This window comes from Pan troglodytes, chromosome 22 (genome assembly GCF_028858775.2).
Source record: "Pan troglodytes isolate AG18354 chromosome 22, NHGRI_mPanTro3-v2.0_pri, whole genome shotgun sequence".
Taxonomy (NCBI): domain Eukaryota; kingdom Metazoa; phylum Chordata; class Mammalia; order Primates; family Hominidae; genus Pan; species Pan troglodytes.
Genome location: NC_072420.2, coordinates 45,941,892 through 45,953,147, shown reverse-complemented (window position 1 = coordinate 45,953,147; position 11,256 = coordinate 45,941,892). Strand labels below are relative to the sequence as shown.

At 54.3% G+C, this 11,256-nt stretch overlaps 2 long non-coding RNA genes across 3 annotated transcripts; one reads left to right on the top strand and one right to left on the bottom strand.

Moving 5' to 3' along the window:
• Positions 1-3,402: 3,402 nt before the first annotated feature.
• On the top strand, positions 3,403-4,743 carry LOC104004943 (putative uncharacterized protein encoded by LINC00205). The gene is made up of 2 exons (XR_008541499.2): positions 3,403-3,582; positions 4,146-4,743. It is a non-coding gene; the product is annotated as a putative uncharacterized protein encoded by LINC00205 (long non-coding RNA).
• Positions 4,744-6,423: 1,680 nt separating this feature from the next.
• On the bottom strand, positions 6,424-11,240 carry LOC134809233 (uncharacterized). Of its 2 annotated transcripts, none has more exons than XR_010154433.1 (4): positions 11,079-11,240; positions 9,806-9,893; positions 8,259-8,766; positions 6,424-6,830 (listed from the first exon to the last, which is right to left on the bottom strand). It is a non-coding gene; the product is annotated as an uncharacterized LOC134809233 (long non-coding RNA). The 2 variants fall into 2 exon arrangements; XR_010154434.1 differs by having other exon boundaries at positions 11,062-11,198.
• Between the last annotated feature and the right edge of the window lie 16 nt (positions 11,241-11,256).

Below are 11,256 nucleotides of genomic sequence, written 5' to 3'. Positions count from 1 at the left end.
GGGAAAGACACAGGCAGACACCTGGGACACACAGAGTCCCCGGGTCACAGGGAGAGAGGAACAAAGAACAAACAGGGCAGGTTTTTTCAATGATAAAACCACCATGTTCTGGCTTATACTGACACATTTTAAAAGCCAGGTTAAACAGATGATTTTCTTAGAAAATATAAAGTATGGCTGGGCACAGTAGCTCATGCCTGTAATCTCTGCACTTCGGGAGGCCGAGGCGGGTGGATCACTTGAGGTCAGGAGTTCAAGACCAGCCTGGCCAACATGGTAAAACCCCATCTCTACTAAAAATACAAAAATTAGCTGGGTGTGGTGACACACACCTGTAATCTCAGCTACTCAGAAGGCTGAAGCAGGAGAATTGCTTGAGCCTGAGAGGCTGAGGTTGCAATGAGCAGAGATCACTCCAGCCTGGGCAACAGAGCGAGACTCCATCTCAAAACATAATGTAAAATTTAAAATCAACAACAAAAATGAAAATATAAAGTATAACATTGACTCAGGTAGAAATAGAAAATCTGATTAGCCCTATGGGACATGGGCAGGAAACAGAAAAAAAAAAAAAGTAGTCAAATGATATCCTTTAAAAAAGCACCAAGCTCAGGCAGTTTTTTACAGGAATATGCAGGACTGATCTCTGCAACAGAGAGACAGAATGACCGTTTAGGAACCTGTCCTCTGAAGGCCAACGGCTCAGTTCAAATTCCATCTTCGCCCCCATGGTTGGTGACCTTAGGCAGACTACTTAAACTCTCAGCCTCTTCATCTGTCAGATGGACATGAAAGCAATACCTAGTTCACAGGGATGGCTTCCAGGTTAAAGACTTAACTCATGTAAAATACATAGAATTGTGTTTGTTGCAATAGGAAGAACTTGATACAGGTGAATTTTTACTAAGAATTACTATTATTTCCAGGCACAGACAAAGACAAAAGTATCACAATTCATTCTGTAATATATAGTTGTATGAGTCTATTCTCACATTGCTATAGAGAAATACCTGAGACTGGGTAATTTATAAGGAAAAGAGGTTAAATTGGCTCATGGTTCTGCAGGCTGTATGGGAACCTTCGGGGCGGCCTCAGGAAACCTTCAATCGTGGCAGAAGGTGAAAGGGGAGCTGGTGCGTCTTACATGGCCAGAGCAAAAGCAGGAGGGTCAGGGAGGTGCCACACACATTTAAACGGCCAGATCTCGCGAGAACTCACTATTGCGAGAACAGTACCAAGAGGAAGGTACTAAACCATTCATGAGAAATTCACTCCCATGATCCAACCACCTCCCACCAGGCCACACCTCCAACACTGGGGATTACAATTCAACATCGGATTTGGGTGGGGACACAGATCCAAACCATATCAATAGTTAACCAAAAACCTGAGAAACTAATGGCAAGAATAACACACACACATCTACACACAATGATGCTGACATATTATTTATAATAGGGATGTAATTACCCAAAAATAAAAGTATTAACAAACAGAATCCAATCCATCAGGAGCAAGTAAAGTCTATCTCCAGAAAGCAAAGACGGTTCAACATTAGAGAATCTGTTAGTACAACTCACTACATGAAGAGACTAAAAAAGGGAAACTTCGGGCATCTCAAAAGATAGGCCCCTAACAAGCATCTGGTAAATTTAATATTTAGTCCTAATTTTAAAGCACACACAACCACAAGATATTCAGAAAGCTAAAAATAGTCAGAAACTTCCTTAACCTGTAACAAACATTGTATTTAATGCATGAGAACAGATATTAGCAAACTTTCCCGTAAAAGCTCAGATGGTGAATATTCTAGGTTTTTCAGGCAATACCGCCTCTGTCTGGACTATTTAACACCACTGCTGTGGCGTGACAGTAGCCATCAGACAATATGTAGAAGAAAGGGTGTAACTGTGTTCCAATAAAACTTTATTTACAAGAAGAGACCATTGGCTGGATTTGGCCCCCCGGCCACCAGTTTGGAAACCCCTGCATTAGAATCATTCGCATTAGTCAGAAACAAGAGAAAGACGCTTGAGTCCTGGCCAACATGATAATATATACAAAGTATAAATATTAGAAAGGCAGAGACACAACTATAATTATTTGCATAATTATATGACTGTTTACCTAAAAAGTTCAAAATAATGAACGGACAAACTATTACAAAAGTGACCAAGTGTAACATCAATATACATCAATCAACAGTGTTTACTAAAACAGCAATACAGAATTACAACATTTTATGGGAAAGTGTCCCATTCATTATAACAAAAACTTTGTGGATTTCATAAAAATCCATAAAATACTCAAGAACAAACCAAGAAATGAGCACATCGGACATCAAAGAAATCTTAAAAATTTTGCCAAAGCTCTAAATTCGTTGAGAGCTGGAATCCATTTTCAAGTAGTAGGACTCTAAGTCACATGAATGTCAATTTTCCAAACTGTCCCCATAAACTCCGTGCATCCCTTAAAACTCCCGCAGGACTGCTGTGGGTCTTGACACTGCTTCTAAACTTGACATGGGAGAGGAAACGTGTAGGACCCGCTGAGGAATGCTTCTGAACGGCCTCGGGGAGGGAGCCTGCTGTAAAGCTGTCACAGTTAATGCCAGTGCTACTGTGCAGAAAGAGAACTCAGCCTGTGAGTCAGGACTGAGACAGGAGAGACAGCAAGTATTTACGGGAATTTTATTTACGATGATGGTAGCATTTCATGCCAGTCGGTGGAGAAAAGATTCCTTTTTCAATAAATGATGTGACAACCGGCTATGTATTTGAAAAAGAAAACGTCAGACCCGTATCTCACATAACCCCAAACAAAATTCCCGCAGATTAAAGGGCTAACCATTTGTGATGGAGTGAATGCTGAAGTGTCCCCCCCAAATTCCTGTGTTGAAGCCTCACCCCCAGTGACACGGTATCAGGAGAGGGAGCCTTGGTTATGTTAGCCAGGAATCCCACCCTCACCAGGAACCTGACCGTGCGACACGGTGATCCAAGACTCCCAACCTCCAGAACCGTGGGAAGTAAGTTTCTGCTGTTTAAGCCCCACAGTCTATGTTATTTTGTTCTCAGCCCCGGCTGACGAGAACACCATTAGAACATCAGAAGCCACAGCCATAGAAGGACAGACGAGACGCTGAAGTTTGTTTTAACCGTCTTGCCATAAGAAATACCCTACAAGTCACACCTGAGACTCAGGCGTCCTAAGAAATAGGGGTGTGGACACTGCCCCCAGCACCTCTCGTGGCCGGGCTGGGTGACAGGCACACAGGAACTCATGGCACTCACCTCATAACTATTGTTCACATTAAACATGCACCAAAATTTACAATAGAACACCATCGACAAAGCTAAAAGGCAGGCAATGGATGGAAGAAACCATTTCCAAACTACCAACATGGTGTCCCAACAGGAAAAGACTAACTACTGGGCAAAAGATGCGGTTAAACAAGTCACAGAAGAACCCACAGGTACCGCTCCTGCAGAAGCTGGCGACTCTGCCGACACCGTCAGCATGACGCAGAGGGGTCTCCTCCCCACACCCACAGCTCCGTGCATCCTCCCCTGTGGGCCCGAGGTGGGCGTGTACTGATTCATCCCCACCTCTGTCTGCTCCTGAGAGCAGCGCCCTTCACGTCTGCGTCCTAGGCCCCACTAAACGCCGGACACCGAGGCCCTCGCAAATTTCTCGAATGAATGAACGAATGAAGGTCGTTTTCAAGACCTCTGGCCCTTCCCCTCTTAGAATCTCTAAATCTCACACTTGCACTTGCTCTGGAGGGGATGAAACAGACACTGCCAGGGCCAGGAGGTTTACGATGTTTATGCTGAGGCCCAGGGAGCTATGCGGGCTCAGGATCCATGTGGATTTGTTACCCTGAACTCAGCGGTCAGGGCCTGCGCGTGAATCAGCAAAACCTCCCGCTGTGCTTCATTCCAGGGAGGAAACCCAGCAGCCCCGTCCCCGTCTGCATTTCCGCTGACGCTATCATTGGAGAGGGAGACGAGGAGTCCTTGAAACCAACCCTCCGAACATAAATAAGCAGCCGGGTTCAGTGAAGCACATGACGCCGGCTTCACCTCTGCCAGCGTTTCCATCCCAGAAAGTCCTGCGGGACAGATTCTCACAGTCCCCAGTGAGCCCCATCCGTGACCCCTGCTCGCCCCCCACGTTTCCCAGATGACGGCAGCTGGAGAGCCTTCCTCCGACAGCGGCCCCAGGCCACGGAGAGGCGGCCCCGCAGAGAGCGGATGTTTGTGAAGCTCCTCTTGGAGGGAAAGCTGCCCCCAACGCTGAACACTCCCGTCTCAAGGCACAGACAGGGGAGCGGTCACGAGCCGGCCAGTCCCTTTTACAGCCAAAATCGGGGGCTCAGAACATTCTTTAATGATTTCCGAGCCACCGAGTGCATTGGGCGGCCCCGTCTCTGTTTTCATTCCCTGAGATGTGGTGCTTTCTCTCCTGGAGCCCCGTGTTGGGGACGCTTCAACCGCAGGCCTTGCCTCCCTCCCACAGTGCTGAGGAAGGACAGGCCCTCCCTTCCCCAGGAAAGGTCAGGCTGGAGAAGCCCAGGTGTGGGGGGAAGTTCTGAGCTGGCATTGTCACCCCCGGGTCTAGTATCCCCACAGAGTGGACCCTGGCCCTGAGCCCAGGCTGTGCCTCCCCCATGTGCAGCCACTGGGATGTGTCCAGGGCAGCACACGAGGCAGGTGCCCAGGTGCTCCCCTAGGCAGAAGGCTCGGGTTCTGTTCCAGGGCAGGTAGGCTGGCGTGGCCCTCGGGAGCACAGAGCCCTGACTGCAGCCCCCCAGATCCCCACAGGCGCCGGCCAGTCTCACCCAGGAGGGCAGGCCCTGCTGTGCTGCAGGCCCCCCGGGGCGCTGGTCCCCTCCCCCATGCTGACCACACGTGGCTTCCTTGGGATCAGCGCACCCCCAGGAAACCCTGGGTGCCTTCACGACTTGATCACTTGGTGACCTGGGACCCTCGGGCGCCTGCTCCGTGCACAGAGCTGGCCAGGCTGTCCGTAGGGAAGTGTTGACTGGGGGCCCCAAAGCTCCTGCTAAGAAATCCTTCTGAGCACGGCCTCTGGCTCTGGAGAACCAGAACTCCCTGCCCTGCCACTGACTCACAAAGTTGTCCCCTCCCTGTGCACTTCCAGGCACAAAAGCCAGGATTTGATTACTGGGGAACACGTGAACCTGGTAACTCACCTCGCAAACGGAGGAGCAGGCCTGCACGGGGTCCCTGGCGTTCGCGCTCTCGTCTCCTGGAAGAGTCCTCCTTGGGTCCTGAGCTCAGCGGTCCTCGGCCAGTCCACTCTCTGTCCTTCCCGCTGGCCAGCCCCTTCCGTGAAGGGACAGCTCCCTCGTCTCCATGGCAGGGTGGTCTCGGGGGACAGCGGCAACATCCCCAACTGCCTTTCTCTGCTCTTCACTGCCGACCCTGCTCCCAGGGCCGCCCCCACGGGGCCAGGAGGCTCCGAGGTGGTGACAGGTAGATGCTCCAGCTGTGCTGAGACCTGCCCAGCCTCTCCCCATCTGCACGTCTCTCAGGAGAGGACCCACATCCGGTCCCCACACATCTACCCGCTGTGGGTGTTCTGGCCGGGGGGCCTGTGACCCACAACTACCTCGGGCCCAGGGCTCACTCGGGGGGCTGGCGGCCTGGAGTGCCCAGACCTGACCCTGCTGAGTTCTGTGGGGACGGAGGATACTCAGGGCCCAGCAGGGGTAGAAGGATGGGCTCTAACAGGTGTGGCCCCAGGACCACAAGCTGCACCTGCTGCGTTTGAGCCCAAACAGGGCCTCCTTCCCCTCAGGTGAGGTTTTGCAGGGAGCTGGGCGGGGCACAGAAGATCTGGGAGCAGGTCAGCAGTTGAGGAGTGGCTCCGGGAGGGGCCGCAGAGGCCCAGGGCCTGCTCTCAGGGGTCGCTGGGGACAGGAGAGGCTCCGACAGGGGCCGCCCAGTGTGCTCTTCTCTCATGTGCTGGGGCCTCTCTCTTCATTCCCTGCTGGAAACATCCATGCTGTGCTTGGCGGAGCTGCGTTTTCCCGTGGCACAGAGCTCCAGGGAAGGGCTCTCCTGCCCTCTCGTGGCGGCCTCGGGGCAGTGGCCTGTGGGGGCCGCCAGCCCTTCCTTCGCTGTGTGAGCCGCTGGTCACAGAAGACTGCGGTGCAGGGAACGGGGCCACTTCCTGATACTCAGGGACAGATTTTCTTCTCTTGAGGAAAGGCTCATAAGACCTCTTCCGGGTCATTCCTGATTAGGACTTCCATCCAGGGGTCAACAAAAGACTCCCCAACCTGAAGGAGGCTGCCCAGGCGGGGAGAAGAAAGGTCAGAGCCCACGGAGAGGCAGAGGGGCGCCAGCCTGGAGTGCCCCCTGCTGCGGCGCCCGGCACGTGGCTCACCTGCTCTCCCGCCTCTGTCACCTGGGAAGAAACAGTGGGCAGGAGGAGCGCGCCCGGGGCCTGAAGCAAGGCCGGGCCTTCGCCATGGACAAGTGACTTGGGCCTGCTGGAGACGGGGCATGGACCGTGGCCTCTAGGTGAGCACAGTACTGCCCGTAGGGCCCGGGTCTGTGGGCCCCGGCTGTGAAGGCCACTGAGCCCAGCAGAGCTCCACCCTGAGTCCTCACAATAGAGCCAGTGGGGTCAGGGAGGCCTGGCCCTGAGCGGCCCAGAGGCAGAGGCGTGGCCCGCTCGGTTCCGCTGTGGCCTTGGCTGTTCTGTGGATTTCTGGTTCGGGGTGACCTGTGGCCCCTTCATGAAGAGGGTCGGCTTCTGCTTGGGCGGTCACCTCCCCATCCATTAACCATTGACATCTGCAAGGAGAAGTATCTGTTCACAGAAACAGCAGCAGGCCTGTGTTCGGAGGCGGTGGCCTGGGCGTGGCTGCAGTGCTGTGGGACCCTGGGGGGGGGGCGAGGGCTGCAGTGCTGTGGGTCCCCGGTGGGGGGGGGGCTGCAGTGTTGTGGGTCCCCGGTGGGGGGGGGGCTGCAGTGCTGTGGGTCCCCGGTGGGGGGGCGGGGCTGCAGTGCTGTGGGTCCCTGGGGGGGGGGCTGCAGTGCTGTGGGTCCCCGGTGGGAGGGGGCTGCAGTGTTGTGGGTCCCTGGTGGGGGGCGAGGGCTGCAGTGCTGTGGGTCAACGGTGGGGGGCGAGGGCTGCAGTGCTGTGGGTCAGTGGTGGGGGGCGGGGGGGCTGCAGTGCCGTGGGTCCCTGGAGGGGGGCGAGGGCTGCAGTGCTGTGGGTCCCCGGTGGGGGGGGTCTGCAGTGTTGTGGGTCCCTGGAGGGGGGCGAGGGCTGCAGTGCTGTGGGTCAACGGTGGGGGGCGAGGGCTGCAGTGCTGTGGGTCAGTGGTGGGGGGCGGGGGGGCTGCAGTGCCGTGGGTCCCTGGAGGGGGGCGAGGGCTGCAGTGCTGTGGGTCCCCGGTGGGGGGGGTCTGCAGTGTTGTGGGTCCCTAGAGGGGGGGTGAGGGCTGCAGTGCCGTGGGTCCCCAGTGGGGGGTGGGGGGCTGCATAGGGAAACCCATCTCAAGGGGCTCTGTGCCCACAGGGCCCAGGCAAACCCCTTGGCCTGTCCGTGGGAGTGTCAGGGTCCCCAAGGCTGCACGAGGTCACAGCACCTGTCCAGGAGGACTCATGGGTGTGTAAGAAGTTATGTTCAGCCAAGTGGTGCCATTTCTCCCAGGTAAAGGCGAATGGCTGGATCATACAGCAGGTGTGTCCCCAGCTTCTGGCTTTCTGTGCCCTGACCACTCTGTGGCCCGGCCAGTTGCAGGTTTTCCCTGCAGGCCTGAACTCAAGCTGGGCCTTGAGCATTCCCAGGCACTGATAAAGGTGTTTAGGTCATTGCCCAAAACCCTGAAACAAAGCAGCCCTGGTCCAAATTCCTTAAACTCTCATATCAACTTGCTGCAGACAGACCTGGGTGGAATCCCCGTCTTGCCGTCTGTCCCAAAGATACACTATCTGTCCTATCTGTCCTGAGGATACACTGCAGCCCTCCTTATGCCAGATCCCCTAGTAAGTGCTCTGGACGGATCACCCTGGCAACGAGCGCCTCTCCCTGGAATCCCAACCAGCCCCATCTAGGAATGGTTTGAGGCACTCCCTGGTGGAAACTCCACTGTCACTGTTTTTGGACAGACTCCAGCTGTGGGTTTGGCCAGGACGGAGCACAAACTGTGAAATGATTTCCAAAGGGTGCAGCTCCCATCGACCGTGTATGTGGGTTCCCGCCATTCCACTCACCCACCAATACTTGGTGTCCGTGTTTTTGACTATCCAGTGGTGATAACGGCATCCCCAATGAGATGTTCACGTTCACTTCCCTTCCTGTCCATCGGCCACACGGGTTCCCTTCCTGTCCATCGGCCATACGGGTTCCCTTCCTGTCCATTGGCCATTCGGGTTCCTTTGTGTGTCAGGCTGGCTACCATCTTTATGTCAAATTACTGGATTTTAAAATATCTTTATATATTCTAGATACAGCCCTCCGTCAGATCCATTATTCTGAGTATTTTCCCCATCGATGGCTTGCCTTTTCATTTTAAGTGTCTTTCAAAGACCAGAAACGCTTATTTTTTGGTGAAGTTCAACTTATCTCTTATTTTTTCTTTTAAAGCTCCTGCTTTTGTGTCCGACTGAGGTCTCCTTTTTTTTTTTCCCCCAAGCGTTTGTCCATCACGTGGCATTTCTGGGAGCTCGGGACTCCACTCTGACGGAGGAGAGAGGCCATTTCTTTTACTGTCTCCTGTCTCTGAAGAGAAGGATGAAGTAAAAGTTGAAAAACAACAGGAATGAAGTCAGCGGCAAGACCAGCCGGTGCCACCGATGACCAGGCCTGAGGTTAAAAGATTACCCCCCCCCCCACTCTAACCACATGTGATCTCAATCTATCACGACCCTTTCACGTGGACCCCTTAGAGGTGTAAGCCCTTAAAAGGGCCAGGAACTCTGTTTTCGGGGAGCTCGGTTCTTGAGACGCGAGTCTGCCGAAGCTCCCGGCCAAATAAAGCCAAATCCTTCCTTAACCTGGTGTCTGAGGGGTTTTGTCCGCAGCTCGTCCTGCTACGTGACCTGCCTGTCTATCCTCTTACCCACGGCAACCTGCCTTGATTCCTGCAGCTTTAAAATAACCCTATCAGGGTTACAGTATTTTAATTTCTGCTTCACATAGTGTAAATCAAAAATAAAACTCTAAGCTTCCCCAACCCACTGAATGGACCCCCTCATCTCCACCAGGGGGATTCTGAAGAACCTGAAAAATGAGCTCAGGCCACGAAGGGACGGGGATTGGACATGGCTCATTATACCCACCTCCCTTTGGAGTTCAGGTGCAGCTGACCAGACGGACAGAGCAGACACCATAGCAGCAAGACACCAAGTTCCAATCTGACACTGGTATAGCATCACGTGACAACAGGCCCTCAAAGTATCAGTGTATTTTACCCCAAAATATATCTCTTTGACAAATTTTGAAATGGCCCCGCAAAGCTGTGTCTTGTGGGGAAATTCATATTCTGTAGACTCCCCTTCCCTTTCCAGCTCTTTTTCTGATCCTGAGGAGACTGGCTGAGAGTCTAGTGCCTTGTGAAGGTCTGAATAGGAAACATTTGCCATGTATTGCCTCTGAGGGCGGACACCTATGAGATTTCATCCACATAATAAGGACCTCGGTCTCCACAGCCCCTTCTCTTAACCCAGACACTCCTTTCTATTGATTCCAAGCCTTCAGATAGTAACTTAATTCTTTCAACCAACTGCCAATCAGAAACATCTTTGAATCCACCTATTACCTGGAGACCTTTCCGCTTGGAGTCGTCCTGACTTTCTGGATCAATCCAATGCACACCTCACATGTACTGACTGATGTCTTATGTCTCCCTGAAATGAATAAAACCAAGCAGTAAAACAACCGCCTTGGGCCAAGTTCTCAGGACGTCCTGAGGCTGTGTCATGGGTCATATTTGGCTGAGAATAAATCTCTTCAAGTATTTTACAAAGTTTGGCTTTTTTTGTAAACAATAGACAGATATAAATTCCATTTGCTAATTTTTTTAAATGCTGTGTCTTGGTTCATGAAAGACATTGGTCTGTGGTTCTACTGTCTGGTGATGTCTGACTTTGCTATCAAGGCAATGCTGGCCCATACATCGAGCAGGGAAGTGCCCCTCCTCGTTCATCGTCTGAGTGGCTGGATTCCTATTATTTCTTCTCTAAGTAGGATTCACCAGCTTGGCCCTCTGGGCCTGGAATTTTCTTTGTGAGAAAATTTGATAACAAATTGATCTCAAATTTAACAGATAATAAGCATTAGTATTTTCTTTTTTGGTAACTGGCATCCTTCAAGAAATTCGTCCAATTATACCGTTTTGGGGGCTGCCTGCACTAGAGTCAGCGTGGCGTCCCCTCAGAAGGCCGGGTTTGCCAGCGCCGCGCCCCAAGCCAGGTCGGTCGGCCAGTGCTGGTGCCCTCGGGGAACAGCGGGAGCTGCCTGGAGGCTGCGGGGAGCGGCGGCGGCGGGCACGCACCTGGCTCCCGAAACCAGACCTTTAATAACGCCTCGCAGAAGGGGCGGGGTGGGAGGTTGGCAGCGCAGGGGCGGCAGCCCCGGATCCCCACGGGTCTCCAGATCACCCCATCGAGCCCCGCGCCCTAGCAGCACAGTCCCTCCAGGGCTCCTTGGAGGGCCAGGCCTCAGCCCGGGTGCCCCCTCGCCGGGGCTCCAGGGTTGGGGGCACCCAGGAGGCCGCAGGTGTGGAGCTCGACGGCGCCCCCCGACTAGAAACCCAGGCTCTCATGCGCGGCTCCCGCCCCGACCCCAGCTCCAGAGGGGCGAGAGCACCCGGCGCCGACCCCGTCTACGGACCCCCTCCTCCGCCCCGCCCCCGCCGTCCAGCCCTCCCGCCCCTACCAGCCCCGGGCCTCCTCCCCACGGACCCGCCCCGCGCCACCAGCCGTCAGCCCTCCCGGCCCCCAGTCTCGCGCCCCCTCCCCACTGGCCTGCAGGGTCCACCGACTTCCCGACCCCAGGACCTCCCGACCCCCGGACCTCCCGGCCTCGCGGACCCTCAGGAGCCCCTGCGTGGGCTGCGCCAGGGCGCCCGCGACAGCACCGCCGCGAACCACAGCCACGGCCTCCGGGTCTGCAATGGAACCTCTAGCCGCGGCGGTCAGGAGGGCGGAGACTCTGCGCACGCGCAGTTCCCCTTCCCGCCCCTGCTTGCCGGTGATGGCGCATAACGCA